Genomic DNA, 13,074 nt, shown 5'->3' on the forward strand with positions numbered 1-13,074 from the left:
TAGTGCAGAGTGGTAGTGCAGAGTGCAGAGTGGTAGTGCAGAGTGCAGATTGAGAGTGCCGAGTGCAGATTGGTAGTGCAGAGTGCAGATTGGTAGTGCAGAGTGCAGAGTGGTAGTGCAGAGTGCAGTGGTAGTGCAGAGTGGTAGTGCAGAGTGCAGAGTGGTAGTGCAGAGTGCAGAGTGGTAGTGCAGAGTGCAGAGTGGTAGTGCAGAGTGGTAGTGCAGAGTGCAGAATGGTAGTGCAGAGTTGTATTGCAGAATGGTAGTGCAGAGTTGTAGTGCAGAGTGCAGAGTGAGAGTGCAGAGTGCAGATTGAGAGTGCAGAGTGCAGAGTGCAGATTGGTAGTGCAGAGTGGTAGTGCAGAGTGGTAGTGCAGAGTGCAGAGTGGTAGTGCAGAGTGCAGATTGGTAGTGCAGAGTGCAGAGTGGTAGTGCAGAGTGGTAGTGCAGAGTACAGATTGAGAGTGCAGATTGGTAGTGCAGACTGCAGATTGAGAGTGCAGAGTGCAGATTGAGAGTGCAGAGTGGTAGTGCAGAGTGCAGAGTGGTAGTGCAGAGTGGTAGTGCAGAGTGGTAGTTCAGAGTGGTAGTGCAGAGTGGTAGTGCAGAGTGGTAGTGCAGAGTGCAGATTGAGAGTGCAGATTGAGAGTGCAGAGTGGTAGTGCAGAGTGGTAGTGCAGAGTGGTAGTGCAGAGTGCAGAATGAGAGTGCAAATTGGTAGGGCAGAGTGCAGATTGGTAGTGCAGAGTGCAGATTGGTAGTGCAGAGTGCAGAGTGGTAGTGCAGAGTGGTAGTGCAGAGTGCAGAGTGGTAGTGCACAGTGCAGAGTGGTAGTGCAGAGTGCAGATTGGTAGTGCAGAGTGGTAGTGCAGAGTGCAGAGTGGTAGTGCAGAGTGGTATTGCAGAGTGCAGAGTGGTATTGCAGAGTGCAGAGTGGTAGTGCAGAGTGGTAGTGCAGAGTGCAGAGTGGTAGTGCAGAGTGCAGATTGGTAGTGCAGAGTGCAGATTGGTAGTGCAGAGTGCAGAATGGTAGTGCAGAGTGGTAGTGCAGAGTGGTAGTGCAGAGTGCAGAGTGGTAGTGCAGAGTGGTAGTGCAGAGTCGTAGTGCAGAGTGGTATTGCAGAGTGCAGAGTGGTATTGCAGAGTGCAGAGTGGTAGTGCAGAGTGGTAGTGCAGAGTGCAGAGTGGTAGTGCAGAGTGCAGATTGGTAGTGCAGAGTGCAGATTGGTAGTGCAGAGTGCAGAATGGTAGTGCAGAGTGGTAGTGCAGAGTGGTAGTGCAGAGTGGTAGTGCAGAGTGCAGATTGGTAGTGCAGAGTGTAGATTGGTAGTGCAGAGTGTAGATTGGTAGTGCAGAGTGCAGAATGGTAGTGCAGAGTGGTAGTGCAGAGTGGTAGTGCAGAGTGCAGAGTGGTAGTGCAGAGTGGTAGTGCAGAGTGCAGAGTGGTAGTGCAGAGTGGTAGTGCAGAGTGCAGAGTGGTAGTGCAGAGTGGTATTGCAGAGTGCAGAGTGGTATTGCAGAGTGCAGAGTGGTAGTGCAGAGTGCAGAGTGGTAGTGCAGAGTGCAGATTGGTAGTGCAGAGTGCAGATTGAGAGTGCAGAATGGTAGTGCAGAGTGGTAGTGCAGAGTGGTAGTGCAGAGTGGTAGTGCAGAGTGGTAGTGCAGAGTGGTATTGCAGAGTGGTATTGCAGAGTGGTAGTGCAGAGTGGTAGTGCAGATTGAGAGTGCAGAGTGCAGATTGAGAGTGCGAGTGGTAGTGCAGAGTGCAGATTGGTAGTGCAGAGTGCCTAAAACACATTGCCATTTACAATGCCATTATCTCTAACTTAAAACAAACCCGAGCCCTAATGCATTCCTAATGCTTGTTATGTATTTCATTGACTATCACTGGCACTTAGTGCTTATTGGCGCTATTTCTACATAAAACGTTTAAAATTTATCTGTGGCTGTGCTTATTGGATTTTGGCGATTTTGGTGTCATTTTGTTTATTGTATGTTGCTTTATTTTTCATTTTGGGATCTTTATTGTTTTGCATTTCAACATTATTACTGTTTTTGTACTGCATAAACACTGTACACATTACCTGTGAGTTAAGTTGGTCTGCTCTGTGTCATAGCTACCAAGGGGGTTGTTCCCAGGCCAGGTTTAGTGAGTTACTTTAGAGGGTCACCCTGACAAGGGCAGTGATTATTACTTGAAATGGGTACTTACACCCCCATCGAGTAGTATCCCAATTTCGTATAGGAGTCCTATGTAGTTACTTAATGGGTGACTCGCCAGGTAGCTATGTTGCAATTGTCAGTAAAATGAGTCAGAGCAAGACAAATTTTGGCGCAAAATAAACATTTTACTTCAACATAAACTTCCATGTGATAAGATAGCAGGAGAAAAAAGATTTAGATATGGAGAGAAAGTTAATAATTACACAGATTGGTCTTTTGTGGCAGAGTTAACAGAGATGGCGCAGATTGTGTAGCATTAAACATTGCTTGTTCTGGAAGATTGTAAAATTATATACATATTTTGCACAACGTATAATCTTTGAACATTATACTCCTACCATTGTCACTGTTTAAAAATCCTATATTCTTAGGTCTTATCATGAGAAATCTAAACTTCTAATTAGTTCAATGCAACTGCTATAGAAAAGGCTACTTAGCAGAATGCAAAGTAAACTGAGACCGAGCAGGTACGCTTCAGATCCGAAATGCTTTTTATTTTGCAATCAGGTTCTAACACAGGGCAGCAGTACTTCCTGTGTTCCCTTCAATATTGACACAGAAGGTACTACTGATGTTGGGTGCAAACGGAGAAATGCCTGCAGCTTCTTCAGCACCAAACAAATGGAACCCAGGGGGACACTGCCTTAACGTAAACCTCCTCAACACACAATGGTGCGCAGGATTGGGCCAAAGATTAGAAGAACAAGTTACTTACCTTCTGTAACACTCTTTCTGGTGGATACTTTATGTGACTGCAGATTCCTCAGCTAGAACACCCCTGGGAGCCAGACTGGATCCAGAAAACCTTTCCTCAGCAGTGCTCCTGCACTTGCCGCTAGGTGGCACCATGTGGCTACGAGCTGGCTTCGTACCACCCTGGAAATGATGGACCAGAGCTGCATATAAACACTACCCTTGTGTGCTAACATACGTGTCTTGGTTGACTTTTCACATCCCCATACACGGAGCATGAAACAATTGTCATTACCAGTGTGCACATTACTTAATTAGTACCCTTTTAGAGGTGACTCAACAGAACGGGGAGGTGGAGAGTGGTAAGGAATCTACGGTTAGACAGAGTATCCACTAGAAAGAGCCTTACAGAGGAAATTAACTTGCTCTTATGATGGATACTTCTAGTCACAGATTCCTCACATTTAAAATGTATGCCAAGGCTGTACCTCTCAAAGGGGAGGGTTTGTGCAGTGGCCTCAAACAAAAAAGTTCTGCAGGACTGAACGCGCAAAATGTTCAGTGCTCTATGAGCGTATGCACCAACCATGTCCTTCCCTGGCAGATGTCAAGGACAGGCATTCCCCATGCCCACACAGTGATAGCAGCCTAAACAATAGTAGAATGGGCTTCTCAGTCCTTTCAGAAACTTAAGTTATTTTTGGCCAGAACATAGCATATCTTAATGCAGAGGACTTCCACCTCAACAGGGTCCTCTTCTGCATAGCCTTCCCTTGCTTCACCCCGAACAACTGCATAAAAAGTCGATCTTTACAGCAATCTTCCTTGGTATGATTAATGTAAAAACTTCTGGGGTCAGACCGATTGAGTCACTCCTCTTTTGAGGAATAAAGAGAGGCAAAGAAAGCTGGAAGAGTGATGGATTGCTCAATGTGGAATGGAGTCACAACTTTTGACAAGAAGTCTGCCTAAGTACTCAACACCAGTTTCCCTGGAAAACAGATGGTGTAGGACAGTTGAGCATATATAGTGGCTGAAGTTCACTCTCGTAACGAGCTGAAGTAAGTGCAATAAGGAAGACAGCCTTTAACATCAGAAGAAGCAACAAACAGCTGTTTAGCAGCTCGAAGGGCACACATGAGAAACGTCAAGACCAAGTTACGGTTCCACTGTGGCATCACAAACGGTTTGGGAGGGAGCATGTGCATCTAACCCTTAATACACTGCATTACAACAGGTGTTCTAAAGAAAGCCGGTTGGTCCGGCAAACAAAAAAACTGAAACACCTGACAAATGACCTTTAATAGTGCCCACTGCAAGGCCTTGCTGGACCATAAACTAGACAAGCAATAAAACATCTAGCGCTTTGGCTTGTAAAGAGTCTGTATTGCGGACTCCACATTAGGCCACACATTTATCCCACAGTCTGGTGTAAATGGGCTTCATGGAAGATCACAATCAATCAACAGGAGAGTAAGGGTATAAGTGTTCACTCTCTTACCCCTAATAGTACTATTCATAAACAACAGAAGAGTGAAACAACAATAAACAACCTCAAAAGTTCATGTGAGGGACAAACACGAAAGAGGAAAATTGGTGAAGCAAAAACACACAGAAATGAAGTTTTTAAGAACCCTCACTCACCAACCTAGTGGTGACATACTTCATCACTGGGTTCCCACTGGAAGGACCTAATGTCCTTCCAGTGTGCCACGACGCCTGTATACAGCGGAGCTGGTTCTTGTGTGTGTTGAAGTGGTGAAAAATAACCCAATTGTACTAAGTGAGTGCAAAAAAGGGGGGGGGGGGTTTAAAAAGATGCAAAGTTGTGACTGTCAAATATTTTATTAATAGTCCAACCAGCACTAATTAAAAACAGGTGATGAATGGACTCATAGGTTTAGTCTCATTTATTAAAGACCCCTAGTCCTCAGTGAATTTAAACAAATTTGGTCAACATGTTTCTGCTTGGAGAGCCCGAGTCGCTCAGCATTCTTCAGGTACAGTAGTGTGATCCTCCGGCGGTATGCACGCACTAAGGTGCACCCTACCGTGAGGATATTAGTGTTAAAAATGAAGAATTTTTTTTTTTACTTATACTCACGGCGAATCGCCGTTCAGGCACACTCAGCTATTTGCTGGGGCCAAATACCTATAAGGAAAAAATGTGTCAGGTAAAGACAAAGAATAACATTTCAATGATTATAGGAAAAACCATACCATGTCACTCCCTTCACCAAATTACACCCGTCCCAGTGGTCTAGGCTAAGGAACTGGTGTGTGTATTGCTTAATAAGACAAGCACATTCTGCTCCTGGTATTTAAGTAACAAATAACATAGTCTGTCTCCACAGTCTGTTAACATGTAGCAGACGCACTTATCTCATTCTACCAAAACAATTAAATGGTGAATGTGATGTCCTTCGGTTTATTTTATTTAAACCGTGGTATTTATCAAAAACGGAATACAAGCAAAATGCACTAGATTAAAATCGGAATCTTAAATGGACTCCATTGAGTATTTGAAAGCGAGGATGATAAACGGCCTGTCAACTAACTCACAAGAGGCGATCGTTACAGCACTGCATGGGCTGGCACGGCAGGGGGTTTTATTCTTCACGTCGCGTATCGAATATGCTACTTACCAGTATGCATCTGTTCTTGGCATGTAGGGCTGCTGACATTCATATCTGTGCATAGATCGCCGCCTAGTGTTGGGTCCGGATGATTGCACATTGTTGTCCTGGAAGAGTCTTCGAAGTATCACGAGATAGGTGGCTCCTCCCCTGGACTACAGTGCGCATGGGCATCCTCTCCATCCTCAGATTGTTTTTCGCCATTGTGGCAGCGATGGAGTGTAATACAGTGAGTGATGTCCATGCTACATAGTAATTCTGAATGCTACAGCTGCTACAGGCGCCGGGGAGGAGGGTGGGCGATATGAATGTCAGCAGCCCTACATCCCAAGAACAGATGCATACTGGTAAGTAGCATATTCGGTTCGAGGCATGTGGGCTGCTGAATTCATATCTGTGCATAGATTACATAGCAGTCCCTCATGTTAGCGGCGGCTGCCCGTGCCAGCTGCAGCAGTCCGAAAAAGAGTTTTGAGAACAGCCTGTCCTACAGCTGCCTGCTGTCTTGAATGTACAGCTACGCAGTAGCGTTTCGTAAATGTATGTGTAGTGGACCATGTGGCTGCTTTACATATCTCTTCTAAAGGAATACTCCCTAGGAAAGCCATGGATGCTCCTAACTCACGTGTGGAGTGTGCTATTGGGAGGAATGGTAAGTGTGCGTTTAGCCTTTGCATAGCAAATCTGTATACACTTAACTATCCATCTGGCTATTCCTGCTTTGGAAATGGGGTTGCCCTTATGCTGTGGAGAAAAGGCAACAAACAGTTGTTTTGTTTTTCTGAAATCCTTTGTTCTGTCTATATAGTACATAAGAGCACTCTTGACATCTAATGTGTGTAGAGATCTTTCTGCAACATTTTCCGGATTAGGATAGAAAACTGGCAGTTCAATGGTTTGGTTCATGTGGAACTGCGAAATCACCTTAGGCATGAATGTAGGGTTGGTGCGTAGTACAACTCTATTTGCGTGGACCTGTATGAATGGCTCTTGAATGGTTAGTGCCTGGAATTCACTAACTCTTCTTAGTGATGTAAGGCTACTAGGAAAGCAACTTTCCAGGTCAGAAATTGAATCTCAAAAGAGTGCAGAGGTTCAAAAGGTGGTCCCATCAGTCTGGTGAGGACCACATTTAGGTTCCAGACTGGTGAAGGTGGGTGTCTGGGAGGGATCACTCTTTTGAGTCCCTCCAGAAATGCTTTAATGGCAGGCACACTGAATAGTGAGAGGTGCTGCTTGTTTTGAAGATAAGCTGCTAATGCGGACAAATGTATACGATTGGAACTGTACGCCAGATTACATCTGTATAAATGCAACAAATAACAGATAATGTTTTGAATAGATGCATCCATTGGGTTAATGTCATTATTGGCACAATATATGACAAACCTTTTCCATTTAGCCGCATAACATGCTCTGGTTGTGGGCCTTCTTGCCTCCTTGATGATGGTCATACATTCTGGCGGCAAGTTGAGGTAGCCAAATTCTAAGGCTTCAGGAGCCAGATCGCCAGGTTGAGCTGTTGCGTATCTGGGTGCTGAATTTCGCCATGCCTCTGCGTTAAAAGTCTGGGTGTTATCCGCAGTCTTTGATGCGGTACCACGGAAAGTTCTACTAGCGTGGTGTACCATGGCTGGCATGCCCACGTTGGAGCAACCAGGATGAGTGTCATCGAGTGTTGCCTCAGCTTGCGTGCCACCAGCGGTATCAGAGGTGCTGGGGGAAAAGCGTACGCAAATCTGCCACACCAGTTCATCCATATCGCATTGCCCTGTGACTGCGGATGTGGGAACCTGGCAGCGAAGCTTTGGCATTTTGCGTTTTCCCTTGTGGCGAATAGGTCAATCTCTGGATGACCCCACTGCTGGAAGTACGGTTGGAGTACTGATGGATGTATCTCTCACTCGTGCATTTGGTGTCTGTGTCTGCTGAGCAGATCCGCCATCTGGTTGTCCTTGCCCGGGAGGTGTTCCGCCATGAGGAAGATGTTCCTCTGAATGGCCCACTTCCACATGCTCTGAGCCATATGAGACAACTATGGAGAGTGTGTTCCCCCCTGCTTCTGTATGTATAGGCATTCTGGAATTCGGTTAAAACCGACTCTGCACGATAATACCCTACAGGATGAAAATCAGCTGACCTGGTTTAAACCGAGTGTCACTGATTTTCAGAATTGTTGCGCCTTTTGGCCACTTGTTGGAGCCAAAGCATTAGAAACCATTGGCCTGCCTTTGGTTGCCTGGCGCGAAGGTGTCAGGAGAGCCGAGGTGTGAATGGCCCGAGGGCCAGAGCAACACCAGGCCCCCTGCCTGGCTCACATGGGGGTTGGGGGGGGAGAGGAGCTGCTGTTGTATGCCGGCTGTCTTACTGCGGCCCCACCCGAGTACTTCACAACACCATTTACTTAACAAGGCTACCTTTGAAAATCGCTTGGGGAAGCACAGGCTAATTGTTGTAGGCGCTGCATAGTGATTAGATGGCCAGTCGTAGGTTTAAGGTAGCTGAATTGTATTCCTGGATCCTCGACAATGTGTGATCCTGGCCTTTGCCTCGCCTTATGCACTGAAACAATAGACGCCTAGGGGCACGCATGCACTCGACATCATAAGGCAGAGAAGGGCTGTACAAGTGATGTCCAAAAAAGTTCTTAATACAGCGTACCTGTCTGCGGAGATGTTGGCTCTCCTTGCTGTCCCAGCAGAGAGGCCTCCTCCTGCCCCATACCGTCCGCCATGGCCCTGCCCATCAGTACAATCAGTGAGGGGCGGCTTCGGGGAGCTTTGGACCCTCAGTGCAGAATGGCAGCACTGGGCATATCTCACTGCTCCCAGCACTGCCTTCTCTACGTGCATATCTGCTCCCCCCCTCCTCCCACCAGGAACTGCGCTCAAAACACGGCGAGCAGCTGCGCTGGTCTAGGGGTGTCCAATTGTTGCTGGATTCACACCAGGAGCGCACGTAGGTGGGAGATGTCAGAGAGCGCACAGTGGCCGGGTCTGGGAGTCAAAGATTCATTCACCACCACGAGGGTAATGGTGAAAAGTGCATTAATGTGCTCTCGTTCCTCCCCACCCCGAAACCAAACTTCTAAAATATCATATGTACGAATTTGAGTGTTATTTAAAATAGCATTTTAATGTGTTTTTAGACTGCCAACTCTTCCTTGGATAACTGGTCTCATTAAAAAAGTTCAACGCTTTTTCAATGGCTTTTTTCCTACAATTTGGGACAACCAGTTACACCATTGCATTTCAGAGGAGGTGCTCTTGCCGCTCATTTGGAATGCGGTTTGGTTGACAAGGTCTTGAGCAAGGGTTGTTCCTTTTCTAGTAGTCTAAGACAAAAACTTTTTATGGCGCCCCCAGCCACTGGGTTGCACCAAATAAACACAATGGGGGCAGGCAGTCCTTAACAAGGGGCTTATGTCCACTGAGTGTTCCAAGAGCTGTGGCGAAACAAGAGGGTCACAAATCGGCGCTTAGCAAGAGGGCAAGGCCGAGTGCGCCCCAACCATGCCACTCTGTCTGACCCTCCTCTCCAGTCTCAGTGAGCGTATCAGGAAAATGGCATTCAGTTAAGAGTTATGGGCACGTAATTAAATCGGAGAACAAAACGACCTTGTGTGTGGAATGTGTCTCCAGATTTCGATTTGCGACAGAGTGATTAGAACGGCCCCAATTGCCCGGCTCAAAATTAGCACCTGGGAGTTTATTACGAAAGTATTTATGTTTAACATGGCTTACATCCCTCTCCCTACGTGTGCCAATAAACAGCAGCGTGTCTGCCTTTTGTCCCAGCCACCCGTTATGCTTGCACACATGCCATGTGTATGTTCATACTTGTGCCACCTGCTTTCGGCGTTCAGGGGGTAAATGTAGACAGGATACATCTCCTAGGCGTCACATTCAAGACTTTTATGTTAAAAACGCATTATTTGAAGTTCGTTATCTCCGTCTTCATTTTTGCAACATATATATATACATAAATATAAAACACATGCTCAGGGCTCGCACTGCTACCAAAATGTTTCTCCACAGATACACTGCACACAACCTTTTCGCTAACTCATCCATTATACAGCTGCAAATCTGCCTTCCTCAACACTTGGGACCTTTAGTCCCCAGACTTCATATTTATGCTCTGGCTTCCCACTCTGAACATTAAAACCATCCATCTGGATCCAGTGCTGAAGACTTATTGTACTGTGGCCACCAGCAAACATCAGCTCGGTTGTCTAGAGAAGAACATTTGCTCTTTTTTATTGGAGTGTCAACTATTAACTTTTATATTACTGAATTAATTTCGTGATCTTCCACTTACGTTTTTAATATTTTTTAAATACAACAAAATTCATTAAAAAATGTTTTCCTTATACTGGGTGCAAATCCAGTATAACTACTTTGTACAAAAATCTAATTGCAACTTTCAGTCCTAACTTATGAAAAGTCAAGACACTTCTGTTATTTATTTTATTGCAATGGTTTTAAGTAATCATGCAAATACAATTCTTATCTTATCTTACATACTCAGGAGGACAATGCAGTGACATACGTATATACAAAAAATATGTGTGTGTGTCTATATATATAGCGAAAGGAGTTGGCCTAATGGCTAGAGCTTATGACCTAGAATCTGGGAAACCGGGTTTGAGTCTCAGCAATGACACTGAACATCCTGTGATTCTGGGCAAATTACTTAATCACCCTGTGCCTAAAAAAAATGAATGTGTCCTCATGTAATGCAACTGTTGCTATGTAAAGCGCTCTGATACCCGATTCTGGGTCAAGTTTGCGCTATATAAAACTCTGTAAAAAAACAAACAAAAAAAACACCCACACCCTGTCCCATCACAAGACAAAGGCCGGCTGCAAAGTGCCCCCATTACAAACAACGCCGCTTTTAAGTTTTTTTTGCAGGTGGCACCAGGGTCTGGGGTGGTGAAGCAAAGCGGAAACGCCAACACAAGCCGCTCACACCTTGACCTGTCTGCGTTATCCTTATCTCAGGCCTCAACTGCTTCTGAGCTCAGGAAACGGAGGCTGAGGGAGAGGACAGCAGGCTGAGGATGTCTCTTTAAAAATAAAAATACAAAAATGGACAAAGAACCTGCACGAAATTAACCGGCGCATCCTCAGAATGCAGACCGATAGCTTGTTGGCCCGGGTATGCAGGGAAACTGTTGACCGTAGAAATGACAGCGGCATTCATACCAACCAGCACTTGCACCAATCTACCACACCACCACCCCACCTACTCTCATACCCGCAGCATTCCCGCACTCCAAGACAGACCACCGCATCCACCTCTTCACAAGCACCTTTTTGGCAGTCATTTATTTATATGTGTCTGTGGGAGGAATGTGCTGCAGCACAGTAGGCATCAGACCAATGCTTTTACCCTTTGAATGGGTAGTTAAGCATCTTCTGTAGGGCCTCTGTTGAGGGATTCCTTGCTTAGGTGTAGCATAGATGGTTGCACTAATTGTCTTCGAGAAACAAGCAATAATCAAAGCAAAGCGTTCCATAAACACCGGTAAAACACTGTTTCAGTTGTTTTTTACGCCGCGAAAACGAGTAACCACTGAAAAGCACTGTTTTTTTGAGGTATTGAAATCACTGGAAAACACTGAAAAACACCACCAGAATTTACCAAAAATAGAAACTGAAAACAGGAAAGCCTATGTATGTAGTACATGGCAGTCATGTTGTCCGTCCGGATCAACACGACCTTGTTGCACAGGTGTACTTTGAAAGCTTTCATTGCCATGAAGATCGCCATCAATTCCAGAAGGTTGATGTGCATCTTTTTCTGCTGTGTCGTCCATAGTCCCTGCACTGTGTAATGGAGTACATGAGCTCCCCATCCTTGGAGAGAGGCGTCCGTCGTCAGTATTATTTGTGGTACAGGCTCTAGGAACGGTCGGCCCTTGCAAAGGTTTCGTGGGTTCCATCAATGCAGAGAGTGGTATGCCCGACCGCTCACCAACACTAGGTCTTTCCATTGTCCTTCAGCCTGATTCCACTGACGTGCTAGGCACTCCTGAAGCGGGCGCATATGTAGTCTTGTGTGCAGGACTATGAAGATGCAGGAGGCCATCATGCCTATCAACTGCATGAACACTCTTGCTGGAAGTGAGTGTTGGGGTCTGAATTTCTGTATTAGCAATTGCATGCTGTTTATCCTCGCTGAATTTGGCTGAGCTTTGGTTGCCAGAGTGTCTATTGTCGCGCCCAGGTACTGCCGCACATGGGCGGGCTGATGATGTGACTTTGGATAATTCAGCGAGAATCCCAGACTGTGAAGAAGATGAATGGTGTGGGACATGTGGCTGGCACACTGCTGGGCCGTCTTTGCTTGAATAAGCCAGTCGTCCAGATAAGGGTAGACATGTATGTGCTGTCTCCTTAGGTGTGCTGCCACCGTCGCCAGGCACTTTATGAACACCCTGGGTGCCGTCGTTACTACAAAAGGGAGGACTTTGAACTGATAATGTTGGTTTTGAATAGTGAACCTGAGATACATTCTGTGTGATGGGTGTATGGGTATATGGAAATACGCATCTTTCAGATCTAGCGTGGCCAGGAAGTCTCCCTGACCGAGTAACGGTAGAACCTGCTGTAAGGTGAGCATATGAAAATGTTCTGACAGAATGTATCTGTTTAGAGGCCTTAGGTCCAGTATGGGCCGGAGAGACCCGTCCTTTTTGGGTATTAAGAAATACAGAGTACACACCCCTGAGCCTTGGTCTTCTACAGGCACGAGCTCTATGGCTCCTTTTTGCAGCATGCTGACGACCTCCTGCTGCAATAAGTGTAAGTGCTCTGCGGACATAGGACGGTGTCTTAGTGGTATGTTGGGTGGAGTGGATGTCAGCTCTAGACAATACCCGTACTGGACAATGTCTCTCACCCACCTGTCTGTGGTGATGGATTTCCAGACCGGAAGGAACTGTTGCAGTCGCCCCCTGACAGGTGTTATATGGTCGGGGGCAGTGACAGGGCGTCACTGTTTGTTATTGGCAGAGGATCTGGAATTGTTGTTTCCTCTGCCTCTGCCCTTGATGTTGTTTCCACGATAGCCACCCCTGTTTTGTTTATTGTAGGTGGTTTGTGTACCTCCTTTATTATACTGTGTCTGCTGTGTGTTTTGGCCTCTTGAAGATCCTCTATTACTGGAGCGACGAAAAGAGCCACCCCGAAACTGATGGGACTGCAGAGCCCCCATAGACTTTGCAGTCTTGGTGTCTTTTTTAATCTTTTTAAGGGTGGTGTCAACCTCAGGCCCAAATAAGGAGCCCGGGTTAACTGGCTGATTGAGGATAGTAGTTTGTATCTCTGGTTTGAACCCCGAGATTCTTAACCAGGCATGTCTTCTTATCATGACGCTAGTGTTAATGGCTCTGGCTGCAGTATCAGCTGCGTCTAGCGCGCACTTGATGGAAGCATTGGTTATAAGCTTTCCTTGGACTAACAGCTCCGCTCCCTCCTTGTACTGATCTGGTAGGTGTTGCAACAGTGTCTCA

General features: G+C 46.1%; 1 protein-coding gene across 2 annotated transcripts in view; it reads right to left on the bottom strand.

The window, feature by feature from the left end:
* SUOX (sulfite oxidase) overlaps window positions 1-13,074 on the bottom strand; it is a 345,156-nt gene that overhangs the window by 36,844 nt on the left and 295,238 nt on the right. The gene's annotated exons all lie outside the window — the stretch shown is intronic.

This window comes from Lissotriton vulgaris, chromosome 1_1, assembly GCF_964263255.1.
Source record: "Lissotriton vulgaris chromosome 1_1, aLisVul1.2, whole genome shotgun sequence".
Lineage (NCBI taxonomy): Eukaryota > Metazoa > Chordata > Amphibia > Caudata > Salamandridae > Lissotriton > Lissotriton vulgaris.